The following is a 14,001-nucleotide window of genomic DNA, read 5'->3' on the forward strand; positions in this document are numbered from 1 at the left end:
TTATTTCAAAACCAGATGCTATAGAAGACTCACTGGATGATGGATAGTTTTAATAATGTTGACCAGTCTCCAGCAAGCATCTAGATGTTGAAACTTTTACTTGACCTTGATCTCTGAAACCTCTACTCATTCATAAATGTTGGATGGATTAAGGGTATTTCAGAGAGATAGACAGATACAGAGAAAGACAGACAAAATCCCTCGCCTTTACATAGTACATGTTGTACTTTTCTGCTCTTACCAAACAGGATTTGAAAAGTCAGTCTTATTTATTAAAACTAAAAAGTTCGAAAAGGAAAGATAAGGGAACAGTCCAATAAGATTAGTCAGAAGCATGGGGAAATAAATAATGATAACACATATTCTAGTATTCTGGTTTTCTTCTGCCTAGTTTTACGTGAGATTGGGAAGATAGGAAGGTGGAGATTGAATTGTCACTTCAGTGATATATTCTAAAAATGTGGTTTGACTCTCATTGTTATTGTTGTTAATATATCTCAACTTCCTCAACTGACAGATTTTCTTTACTAAGATGTTTCATTCTCTATTACTTAAATGCTTTTATAATAATAATGGTGTGGGGTTTTTTGCTGGATCTGGGATTTCATTTATATAGAAAATTGTTAGTGAAGAAATTGTTTCTACCAATGCAGAGAGAACTGCCTCCCCATCTTAAAGGGTTGGATAGCGCACTGAGAGTTTAAGTGCCCTATACTTGCCCAAGGTGATACAGCTATGTTTGAGTCAGGATTAAAATCCAGTTCTTTCTGAAGACAAGGCTACATCTTTAGTAATAATTTAGCAATATTACTACTACCACCACCGCCACTAATACACCACTACTATTACTACTACTACTACTACTACTACCACCACCACTGCAAATACTCTGTTGTTTGTCCTTCATTCTCAAAGAGGACCATGACATCAGGGTGATATCATGACTTGCAGTGAATTGGATTTAAGTGAGGGAGGGCTATGCAAGGTCACCAACCTCATTCTTTCCTCCAGAGCCATCTGGGTCCAGTGACAAGATATACATCAAGATGACTTGAGATGGTCCTGGATGTTTAAGGCAATGGGGTTAAATGACTTGCCTAGGGTCCCAGCCAGGAAGTGTCTGAGGCAAGATTTAAACTCATGTCCTCCCAACTTCAGGGCCAATGCTCTATCCACTGTACCACCTAGCTGCACACTATGACTACTACTACCACTATTATTACTAATACTACCACTGTTGGTAGTGTTATTCATCCTTCATTTTTTTTTGGTGGGGGTATGGGGGGTTAAGTGACTTGCCCAGGGTCACACAGCTAGTAAGTGTTAAGTGTCTGAGGCCGGATTTGAACTCAGTTCCTCCTGAATCCAGGGCCAGTGCTTTATCCTCTGTGCCACCTAGCTGCCCCTTCATTTTTAAAAAGGACTAATGATATCTCATCGTGATGTCTTGGCTTTTGTGTGAATTGGATTTAAATGAGGCAGAGCTGTATAAAGTAGTCAACCTCACTCTCTCCTCCAGTGCCATCAGAAGTCCTGTGGCAAGACAAAAGTCAAGACAGCTGTCGATGCCCCCCACCACCACCACCATTACTACCACTGCTACCACTGCTACCACTACTACCGATGCTGCTGCTGCTCCTACCACTACTACAACCCACTACAGGTGATATGCATTTGAAGGTTTGCCAGATACATTACATATATCCTTAGAACAAGCCTATGAAATAGGAAGTACATTTCCTAGGACTAGGAAAAGATTTAAATGCTTGTCTATTGAGCCCGTCTTCTGCACAGCAAAAAAGCAGTATGACATGGAAGATGGTAAAGTTGGCCAAGGAGTGAGGAGGGAGATCTCTGCTCACACCCCATCTCTGACACACGCTGACATCTTGGCCTTGAGCAAGTCACTTAACCTCTGGGTACTCAGAGTAACTCTAAGACTATAAGTGGCAGAACAGTCGTTGATTAGTATTAGCAGGAGTTTCTTCTTTAGAGAGTTCTCTATACCAAGGAAATAACAAATCTGTACCCAAAATCTGAAGGCAGATAGACAGAGCTAAAGACACAGAGGAAGAGAGAGAGAGACAGAGACACAGAGAGACAGAGAGATGGAGACAGAAAGAGAGACAGAGAAAGCTAGAGAGAGCAAGAGGAAGACAGAGAGAGATGTTACTAGCATTTTGCAGGAGATAAAGAAATAGAATCCCTTAAGGCATCTGTAACTCTGCTGAAGAAAGAAGACACACATGGAAAATATAACGAATAACATAGCCAGAATGGGATTAAATGCTAGAAGAGCCAGTATAGCTAATACAATACATCTGACTGCTTTAAACAAGAAACAGGGAAGCTTAAGAAAGTTATTCCATTACCAGAGATGGGCCAGGGAAGTTAAATTTGAATGAAAGAATCAGGGAGATAAATTTCTAAAAGAAGACTTTCAGCTTTGAAGTTAATGAAAGGCTAGGGATTATTCACCCCAAATAGTACTGGGCAGTCCATTGTCACATCACACACAAGTCCCATGTTAAAGAAAAATGGTGTGTAAAGTGGTCAGTTGATTCTCAGTAGGGAAATCTCAGGTCCGTTTGAGGGGGTTTGCCTCAAGCCTTTGAAGTGGAGAAGGAGTGACAGCTAGCCCAAGGCAAAGTCCTGAGGGCTGTGATGCTATAATGATGCACAGAGCAGTGAAAGGCACTATCCCTGGGAGATTTGGGACCTGAACTCAAATCTTGCCTCTTGTCATGGTGACACTTTTTTTTGTCTAGAAGCAGCTAAGTGGAATAGCGGATAAAACACTGAACCTGGAGTCAGGACGATCTGGGTTTAAACCCAGCCTCAGACTCTTGCTGTGACTCTGGGCCTCAGTTTCCTCATGTGTAAAATTGAGATAATAATGGTGCCTATGGCCCAGGGTTATATAGGAAATCAAATGAGATAATATTTATAAAGTGTTTTACAAACTTTAAAGCACTATATGGACATTAGCTACTATTCTTGTTACCAGTATTATTATTATTATTTTTTTTAGTGAGGCAATTGGGGTTAAGTGACTTGCCCAGGGTCACACAGCTAGTAAGTGTTAAGTGTCTGAGGCCGGATTTGAACTCAGGTACTCCTGAGTCCAGGGCCGATGCTCTATCCATTGCGCCACCTACCTGCCCCTACCAGTATTATTTTTAATTATTATATAACCAAGGTAAATCATTTCATCTCTCCAGACCTCAGTTTCTTCACAAGTGAAACAAGGGGGTCAGGCCAACTGACCTCTAAAATTGCTTCCAGTTCTAAGTCAATACTACGTTGCTAAGGCATGTGCATGCGCATGCCCACACACACATACACACACACACACACACACACACACACATACACACACACACATTAACCTTGAAACCACCAGTGAATAGATGTGGGGAAGATGAAACCAGCAAAGTTTGGACAAGGCAACTCATTGAAATAAAATAGAGGAATCATAAGAAAACAGAGGTCAAGCTGGAAAGGACCTTAGCTTAATTCCCGCCCCATTGTACAGAGGAGGAAATTGAGGTTGAGAGAAGTTATGACTTGTCCAGTCCCATTCTAGTAGGTAGCCAAGGTAGGATTAGAAGTCTGATCTTCCTGGGGCAGCTAGGTGGCACAGTGGATAAAGCACTGGCCCTGGATTCAGGAGGATCTGAGTTCAAATCTGGCACACTTGACACTAGCTGTGTCACCCTGGGCAAGTCACTTAACCCTCATTGCCCATCAAAAAAAATTTTTTTTAAAAAGATGTCTGATCTTCCTGAATCTAAATCTACCTTTATATCAAAACTCTTGAATTGAATGCAGATTAAGCAAATGCACCTTTAAATTTAGGTTGATTAATCCCTACTTAGCCATAAAGACTTTCTAGATCTTCCCAGCTGGATGGGACTTCTTCACCTGGCCTCCTATTACTGTATACTCTCCTTTGGAACTTTTAAAGAATATTAATTATAATTATCTATGTAAATATTTTATCATCTCTATCAGATTGTAAATTCCTTATGGGCAAAGAACTGGTCTTATTTAGCTTTGTGGACCTGTGTCTGGAATAAGACACTACATATAATTGGTGCTTAATAAATAATAATCGATGAATGAATGAATGAATGAAATAGTCCATTCTAGTGTGGGTATCTATCCACTTTGTTAATTCTGTTCTCTATACTTAATAATAAAAGTTTTGATGATAATAGTCATATATTCAATAATATTCTCTATACTTCTCTTATACTTTTAATGCCGGGTCAAGGAAAAGAAAGAAATGCAAATGGGCAGCTTACTTCCTCCTTTGAAAATGGAAAAAATTAAGAGTAGCTAAGCAGTTCCAGATAATGCGGAATAATTTTCATCAAAGGACAGCTAGGTGGTGCCATAGTGCATAGAGTTCCAGGACTGGAGGCAGGAAGACAAATCTTTCTAAATTCAAATCTGGCCTCAGACGCTTACTAGCTGTGTGATCCTGAACAAGTCACTTAACCTTGTTTGCCTCAGTTTCCTCATCTGTCAAATGAGCTGGAGAAGGAAAGAGCAAATCATTCCAGGATCTTTGCCAAGAAAACTCCAAATGAGGTCATGGAGAGTCAGACACGACCAAAACTAAACAACAACAACAATTTTCATCTGCCTGGCCCAGATGCCCAGGGGTAAATCTGCCATCTTCAGTGCTGGATTACCATAAATAAAATAGAGCCAAGGAAAAAAGGGAGCTATCCCATGCACTGCCCCACACTCCCCTTTGCCATAGAAGGGGCTAGCTTTTCTTTTCTTTTCTTTTTCTTTTTTTTTTTTTTTTTTGCCAGGCAATGAGTGTTAAGTGACTTTCCCAGGGTCACACAGCTAGTGTCAAGTGTCTGAGGTTGGATTTGAACTCAGGTCCTCCTGAATCCAGGGCTGATGCTTTATCCACTGTGCCACCTACTTGCCCCCCGGGGCTACCTTTTCTTCTTTGTTTTCTTCAATATAATTCATTCAGCCTCAGAGTATAGGGGTGAAGTCTCTACGGAATTCTCAGACTGGACAGTCAAAACCATTATTCTGTTGTTGGTATGGGGTTATGTATGGGGGAATTTGTTGGAGGGGAAGATTGGGGTAAGGAAAGACAAATAAACCTGAAGTCCAGGGATCTGGGTTCTAATCCATAATATTGATAATCATCATCATTTCACAATATATGGCACTTTAATATTTACAATATACTACGTAACCTTGTATAAATCACATAGTTCCTCTGGGACTCAGTTTCTTCATCTTGAAATTGGGTTGCCATGCTCTAAAAAAATCTTTCTTTTTTTACTCATGAAAAAAGAACAACTTCATAGGATTTTCTAAAAGAAAAGCAAGCAGTATGATACATGGAAAGTTGAACTTGAAGGCACAGGACCTCAGTTCAAATCCCTGCTCTGCCACTTTCCCCTTGTGTGACTTGGGGCAAATCACTTCTCTCCAGTCCTCAATTTCTTTATCTGTAAAATGAAGAAGTTGAACCGATTGACTTCTGAGTTCCATTCCAGTTCTAGATCTAGTATCCTCTAAGTGATTTTTATTTTGATCAACCTGTTACCATCAATCATACAGATCACTATATACCCAAGACTTCTTTCTTGGTGTGAGGGTCTACCCAATATATATCATGTGTCAGTGATGATGATGCATCAGATCTATGAGCTATCTGTTATCATCTAGTGGCATTTAATGAGTGACCTACATCAATTTTCAGTCATTTGTTGTTCTTTTTCAGTCATTTCAGTTGTGTCTGACTCTCCATGACCCCATTTGAGATTTTCTTGGCAAAGATAATGAAGTTGTTTGCCATTTACTTTTCCAGCTCATTTTGCTGATGAGGAAAGTGAGGCAAATGAGGGTAAATGACTTGACCAGGGTCACACAGCTAATACGTGTCTGAGGCCAGATTGGAACTCAGCTCAGTGCTCTAGCCATTGCACCATCGAGCTGTCATACATGTCCTTAACAGTTTCTTTTATCCCAATTCTTCAGGATAAACCATTCCTGGTAATATACTGCACCTCTACTACTAGCACCAACCTTGCATGTCTCCATTGTGTTTTGGGTCTCTTGCAACCTTGATTGTTTTTGAAAATTATTTTCTGAAATCATATTTCAACTCTCCAAGAGAAGATTGACACTAAAGATCATGGGCTTTTGAATCAGTGAACAGCCTGGAATCATGGACAGCACTACAGAATTTCCTAAAAGCAATCTAATCTGCTTTCCTTTTCTTAGTTAATTCTGAGATCATTCATTGTTCATCTCCCACATTCATCTGAAATAAATGGACGAAGGCAACAGTTTATCTAATTAGCTATCGTAATCTATACAATGCATGTTTTTCACCTACTTTGTTTTTCTATTGCATGTGGTTATTTTGATTTCACTCGAATCAATATACGTGGCATGGAGAGGAAAAAAAAAGGTATGGTAGTATTCCAAGGCTGGATGTAATTATCAGTATGTCTTCTGGGAAGAAGAGCAATTGGAGACCGCTACCCTTGGTGGATGTGGGGTGTCTTCTGTTTTTGCATTAACTTTGCACAGGATATTATCAAGATGGGTGAGCTCATCTCAGGTTAGAATATATCTTCCTGTTTTATGCCTTGTGTAATGGCATTTTCAACAACGCAGTGGATTGTTGAATAAAATTTTGTATCAAAATTATATTTGTCATAGAATCTTGGATGATTTTCCTATGCATGGAAGACACCTTGTTTAAGAAGAGCCTTGAAGGCTAAATTTTCATTTTAGATAGATTCTCTTTTAAATTCAATTGAAAATAGACACGGGGGAATCACATATCTTTTCTACCTCTCAGTAAATTGTGTAGCTGTAAAGAGATGACCTTCAATAGAAAATAATATACAAAAGCATACTTGTCTTATCCTTAAATTTTCATCAAGGCTACCCTTGAGTCATGAAACCACCGTTCTCATAAAGATTTTTTAGAGAAAAGAAGGAAGGTATGTGTATATCAGTAGTTCTAGATGTAAGATCTGCTGTCTGTTTTTTTATAGAACCATTACAATGATATTTTTTATTCTTTGAGCATCTCCCCCTCTTTGAATCACTTCTAGGGATAATTACAAAAAAACTCAGAGAAACTGCACAAACAATAGCAATTTATTTTGCTCAGGTATTGTTTTGTTTACTCTTCCTTCAGATCAGCTGCCCTGGTTGGCATGATTAATAAAGTTCCTCCCACCAGTGTCGTTATCCAAAATACCATAAGTCATTCTATGTGAGTAGATTTTTATAACTTTCCCACTGATTTATAAGTGTATACCTTAAATTGGTGAGTTACGTAATTGTTATTAAATTTGCTATGATTTTCAGAGAGAATGTAAGCCTGAGCAACAAATTTTATTGAACTTCTCCCACTTTTGTATGACATATTTGCATTAACTATATCACCTGTGAGTCTATGCTAGAGTTACTGGAATTTAATGGTTGGATGTGGTTGATATGTGAATATCAGGTGTCATAGCCCCCTGTAGACATTTTCTTTTTTTGTGCAGCAATGAGGATTAAATGACTTGCTCAGAGTCACACAGCTAGCAAGTGTGAAGTGTCTGAGGTCAGTTTTGAACTCAGGTCCTCCTGAATCCAGGGCCAGTGCTTTATCCATTGCACCACCTAGCTGCCCCCCCTAGACATTTTCAAAAGTTCTATAGCCCTTTACAAGTTATGTAGGTCATAATCAAACAATCATTCAAAGCAGAATGCCTGCATAAAGCAGGCACTTAAATATTGACTCTGACTGATGAATGATAAAAAAAATGTTTATTAAGGACCAACTAGTTACCAATGTAGGTAAGGACCTTTCATCAATTTATAGTGTTAGTGATCTGCACACAGCATTCAAAAATAACTATAGGGGCAACTAGGTGGCGCAGTGGATAAAGCACCTGCCCTGGATTCAGGAGGACCTCAGTTCAAATGCAGCCTCAGACACTTGACACTTAGTAGCTGTGTGACCATGGGCAAGTCACTTAACCACAATAGCCTCACCAATACATAAATAAATAAACAAACAGACAGACAGAAAGACAAATAAATGAATGAATGAATGAATATAAACAGAATATGTAGGTTAACACCAGCTTTAATTGCCTCTCCCAGAAGGACAATAGAAGAACTATCACTGTATCTTTAAGAAGCAATGGAATCTTGGAGTGACTATTTAACTGTGGTTAGGAATCTTCTAAGAGATGAAAATCTGGCTCTGGCAGGACCATTGACTGTGATGACTAAAGAGCAGACAGAATAAAAATACAAAAAAAAAAAATGTCCTATTGTAACTGAGTTTAACTCTTGTCTTGTAAAGACACCTAAAAAGAATTCTAGAGAAAAGACTCTAATTGGTGTTCTGAAAAGACTAAATGATGGGATTGTGTTTCTAGAATTGAGAACTCATCACTTGTAATGATATTTAAAAGTGACTTTGGTTGTAATCTTTCTCGCATATGATATATTGTAAATCATTATTATTACCTCATTCGATTATTTGTTACATTATTACTAATCAGTATAGCTAGTAATTTTGACATTTATTTTTATTGATTTATTAGTATAGCTAGTCACTTTGATGCTTATTTTATTAATTATTTGTTACACTCAATAATTAGTTTAGCTAATAACTGACATGTCTTATGGGTTTATTGATTTATTAGTATAGCTAGTAACTGATGCATATTTTATTATTTATTACATTGTTAATAATTAGTGTAGTTAATAACCTTGACATATATTTTATTGATTTATTAGTGTAGCTAGTAACTTTGATGTTTTTTTTATTGATTATTTGTTACACTGTTAATAACTAGTGTAGCTAGAAATTTTGACATTTAAACTTTGGAGGTTGGTGTGTGTATGTGTGTACAGAGTGATTAGCAAACTCTTATGGGAAAAAAATAAGATTTAATTTTACTTCTTTAATAAATAATATGATTACTAATATTGAACAAACTGAGGTAGAGTCAGTTAATTGTTATTAATGGGAAATACCTTGCAATTTTAGTAATTAAATATGGAAAGATCAAAGCATATAAACTGATATAAACATATCTGAGTTGATTAACTCACACTGGGATGGATGAGAGAGTGAATGAGGAAAATGATCCAGTAGCAATTAGAGAGGGATAACCATCCCTCTTAGGTAGTAACATATGGGAATCATCTTCAAAGCTCTGCTACATATGCAAAAGAGATACACTTTATTTTACTGGAGGAAGAGGTACTAAAAGCTAGCTAGGAGTGGGGGGTAGAGATGGGAGTGATCAGTAAGAATCTTTATAGAACATGGTGTTTGAGCTGAATTTTGAAGAAAATTAAAGATTCTACAAAGAGGTAAGGAGAGAGGGCTTTCTAGGCATAGTAGGTAACCTGAGCAAAGTTCCAGTGCTGAGAGAAGGAATAGAAGATGTAAAGAGCAAAGAGACTAAAATCGGTGGGAGCAGAAAGAGAAAGCAGCAGAGCATCATAGGCCAGACTTTGTTTAGGCAGGGCTGGTTCCTCAGGTTTGAGAATGAAACAATAGCAAGACACTCATAGCCCATTGTTAAATGGTAGCAGAATTAGCGAAAAAAAAAAAAGTAATTCCCAACTCTTGGAATGTTATAACCTGCAAGTCCTTTCTTGAATCTATATCTGCCATTTTTCTCTGGTTCAGTGGACCATGGTCTTTGAAGCTGTCTCCATTCTTGGGTAACTGTCTTTCTCCATCCATTTGTCATTAATGTGTTGCTCTGCTCCAGGAAGCATGTACTGTCTCCTGATCTCATCTCTCTGGTGACAAGGTCATTTGGGGAAGGGGCAATAGAGATAGGAACTATCTCTTTCCTTCGAGAGATAATCTTTCTGGGCTTCATTCCAACTCTGGAATCCTCAAATTTACAAAGTTAGAGTCCTCCACTGCTGGATTGCTTTAGCACTTGACTAGCCCACCACTTGATGGACTCACCACTGCATTGAATACAATTATTTAAAGCCACCAGAGGCAAGGTTAGCTTGTTTAGGTATTTAATCAACCATTCCCTTCTTGGACTAATCAAAGAACTTTCCACTTCATAAAGAGATCACAGGACATAAGCTATCTTATTTACACACTTAAAACTTTATCATTCCCTTACATTGATGACATTACATTAATTGATGTGGGGTATGGAATCTTCTCCCTTATATTTTCATGGGGTGAGGTCTTAAGATATTGTTAACCACCACACAGAGTAATGCATAATAAGCCTGTAAAGATAAGCCGGAATCAAATTGTGAAGTGCTTTAAATGTTAAACTGAGGAGTTTGTTATGGTATAGAAAAAAATATTTAATTCCTGCCTTGTTTCAAAGCTTCACTCAGGTGGCATATTATATATAAGAAGAATTTCTGTCCCTCTTGTTGATAGTGCCTTTCTCCTCTTGGAAATTACTTTGTATTTGTGTAGGGGTGTGTTTGTGTGTGTGTGTGTGTGTGTTTGTCTCCCATATAGGTTACATGTATCCACATGAATCTGTGTTGATTTGCCTTGTATGGAGACATGAATAGATATCTCTAAAGTTTCTTCTACCTTTCCAACCTTCACCAAGGGAGACTTTGATTTCTGCCAGTAGGTAAAACAGGAGAATAGCACCAGAGACTGGTCACTCTGCTCTCTTCAGTGAAAGGACACTATGCTACACATCTATCTGTTCCACTAAATATTATTAGTCTAGGGAAAATACTTTTTAGGCTTAAGCTGTTCTCCTGATTACTGATCTTAATGAGGAAGGAGTACTCCAAGCTACATCTCCAAGGCTTCCCACCAAATGCCAGTTCTCGTTGTTGGTTCTTCTTTATCAAAAAGGACCAGTGAAATCAAGAGGGTGATGTCTTGACTTGCTCAGGAATTATATTTAAGTGAAGCAGGGCTGTGCAAAGTCATCAGCCTCACTTTCTCCACCAGAGTCCAGTGGCAAGGAAAAGGTCAAAACAACTGGTGATGACCCAGTGGCAGTTACACAAAGATCACAAATAGCAATTAGCAAATAAATCCATTTATCTAAGATGATAGCAAACAAATCAGAGAAGGCATATAAATGAAAATGTATCATACAATACACCGAATGAATAAATTCTCCCACTAAGAGCAAAATATCTCAGCTCAGTCAAGAGATTCCCAGATCTCACCCAAAGAGGAAATTCCCCTCAAGTCCCTAGTGTAGTAAACTGAGGATAAGAATGTGATCATGATACCAATTCTCCTACTTGTTTATTTCTTCCTAGATATTTCTCTCCATTCAAGGACCTCTCCCTGAAGGGAATCTGGAACAGAGGATCTTTTCTCCTCGAACTGTAAGCCAGGGTCTCTCTCAGCCAAGTCTTCAACAACTCCCCATTCACACAGGTGTGAAACATTGAGTAATCAATCCCAACCAGTGAAGACAGTCCCATACAAATGGACTTTGAGTTTAAGATTACATTCATTTTTCTGATATTGTTCTGAGCCCCAGCACCAATAGAATGTAAGTTCTTTCAGGACAGGGATTATTATACAAAATGTTTTTGAAGCCTCAGTGTTTATCATAGTTCCTAGCATATCATAGGTGCTTAATAATTGTTGAGTAATAAATGAAAGTGAAAGACATAGTAAAGATCAAAATGCTTGACTGCAAAAGGACTGATCTTATGAGCCTCACTTAAAAATTCATCTTATTTTATAGTCAAAATTCTAAATCTCTTTCAGAAGGGACCTCAGAGGCCAGCCAGCTAAATCAGAACTTGAACAAGTACTCCTATTTTAACATTCCTAACAATTGGCCATTCAGTCTCATCTACCTCCTGATGTAACCTCTTCCACATTTCTGAAAGCTTTAATTACTAAAAAAAAAAGGCCTCCTTTTACTTTGCATTGATCTGTACATCTCTGCACCACATTTCTTGTTATTCTGATCTCTGGAACCAAGCAGTTACATGATGGTCCTACAAAAACTTGCTGACAGTTGTCATGCCCTACCCAATCCAATCCCAAGTATGCTAATGATCACTTGTTCCCTCATGAGCTAGATCATCCTCCTCTGAACCCTTTCCAATTTTTCTACATCCTTTCTAAAATGTTGGGTTCCTAATTGAATATATGGTGTAGTGGACAAACTTCTGGATTTGGTGTTAGAAAAACAAGCTACATGGTTCAGTGAATAGAACGCTAGACCTCGAGTCAATAAGACCAGAGTTCAAATCTTACTTTGGACACTTACTAGCTATGTAATCCTGGGTGAGTCATTTAAATTCTGTCTACCTTAGTTTCTTCATGTGTAAAATTAAAATGGTGATAACACCTCCTGCTTAGGGTTGTCAAGAGGATAAAATTAGTATCTTTAAAATACTTTGCGGGGCAGCTAAATGGCGCAGTGGTAAAGCACCGGCCCTGGATTCAGGAGTACCTGAGTTCAAACCCGGCCTCAGACACTTGACACTTACTAGCTGTGTGACCCTGGGCAAGTCACTTAACCCTCATTGCCCTGCAAAAAACAAAAAAACAAAACAAAACAAAATACTTTGCAAGCCTTAACACCCTATCTAAATGTAACTATTATTATTATTATTAATGACAAAGATACCTTAGGCAAGTCATTACACAAGTCTGGGCCTCAGCATCCTTATTTGCAAAATCAGAAGAGGAGATTAGAGTCAGAGGTATCAGACTCCCGCAGCAAAACTCCTGATTGCAGCCCAAACCAGATTAAAAACGTAACTGGAAAATGTTTAGCAAAAATAAATAAAACAGAATAACACATAATGCTAATTTGTGGGTTTCTAAGTCAGTTTGTGGCCCATAGGAATCCTTTTTCTATTTGAGTTTGATACCAGTGGACAAAATAACCTCTGGGGTCTCTATCAGGTTAATGTGGCCACATATCCTATAATCAGATTGTAAACAGTAAATATTCTTAATGCCTCACTTTTTTCTCCTTTAAAGTGCAATAATTTTAAGATATTCTTATGATTATCTAGTTTTAATTTCTCTTCAGCACTAAAAAGTTTGTCAAATTGAAGAAAATGTTCATCTTTAAAATGGCACCGAAAAAATTTAGGTAACCTTATTTCACCACCAGAGGGCATTTGATATTAACAAATAGAGCCCACCAAGCATGACCTACTTCTGAGCACCTCCTGGTCTAACATATGAGGCTTTTCACTGCCACTTTCTAAGATCATAAGCATAGAGTAATTTTAGAGTTGGAAGAAATGTTTTTTAGCATCTAGTCTGGCCCCTCTCCCTCCATTATATAGTTGTTAGAGTACTGGCCTTGGAGCCAGAAGGACATGAATTTAGATCCTATTTATGACAGTGGTGGCAACGGACTACTTGACCTTTCTGAGTCTGTATCTGTAGCCTGGGGGATAACAGTAAACTTAGCATCTATCTTACAGGGATGTTGCAAAGATCAAAAGAGGGTAGGGGTGGGGAAGCTTTAAAGTGATCTATGCAGCCAATGGTTTTTAAATCAGATCCTAAAGAAATGAAGAAACAGATGTCCAAGGTGATGTCCCCATACTAGCTGGCTTGAGAGGTGTTTTCATTTTTAACATAAAAGAAGTGATTCATCCACAGAGGGTAAAGGATGCAATTTATATCTGCATTGTTCAGTTAGTATACATTGATGTTTAAGGTCTAGCGTGAGAAATCTAAGGGATGACTTGACTGGATAGCTTACTTAATAATTGAAGTGGGTTCTGAGAGGATTTACAAAATCTCTGGAAACATTTGAGAAAAGGATAGGGCTAAAAAGATTTCTAGCAGCACTTTTTGTGGTAGCAAAGAATTGAAAAAATATAGGGAAAGAATAAAGAATGGCATAAAAATCTGTCATACTTTTATGGAGTGGAATATTATCATGCCATAAGCAATGAAAAATATGAAGAAGGCAGAAAGAAACCATGGCATGTTATATATAAAATAATGTGATGTAAAGGAAGCAAAACCAGTAA

This window comes from Dromiciops gliroides, chromosome 5 (genome assembly GCF_019393635.1).
Source record: "Dromiciops gliroides isolate mDroGli1 chromosome 5, mDroGli1.pri, whole genome shotgun sequence".
In the NCBI taxonomy this organism is placed as follows: Eukaryota; Metazoa; Chordata; class Mammalia; order Microbiotheria; family Microbiotheriidae; genus Dromiciops; species Dromiciops gliroides.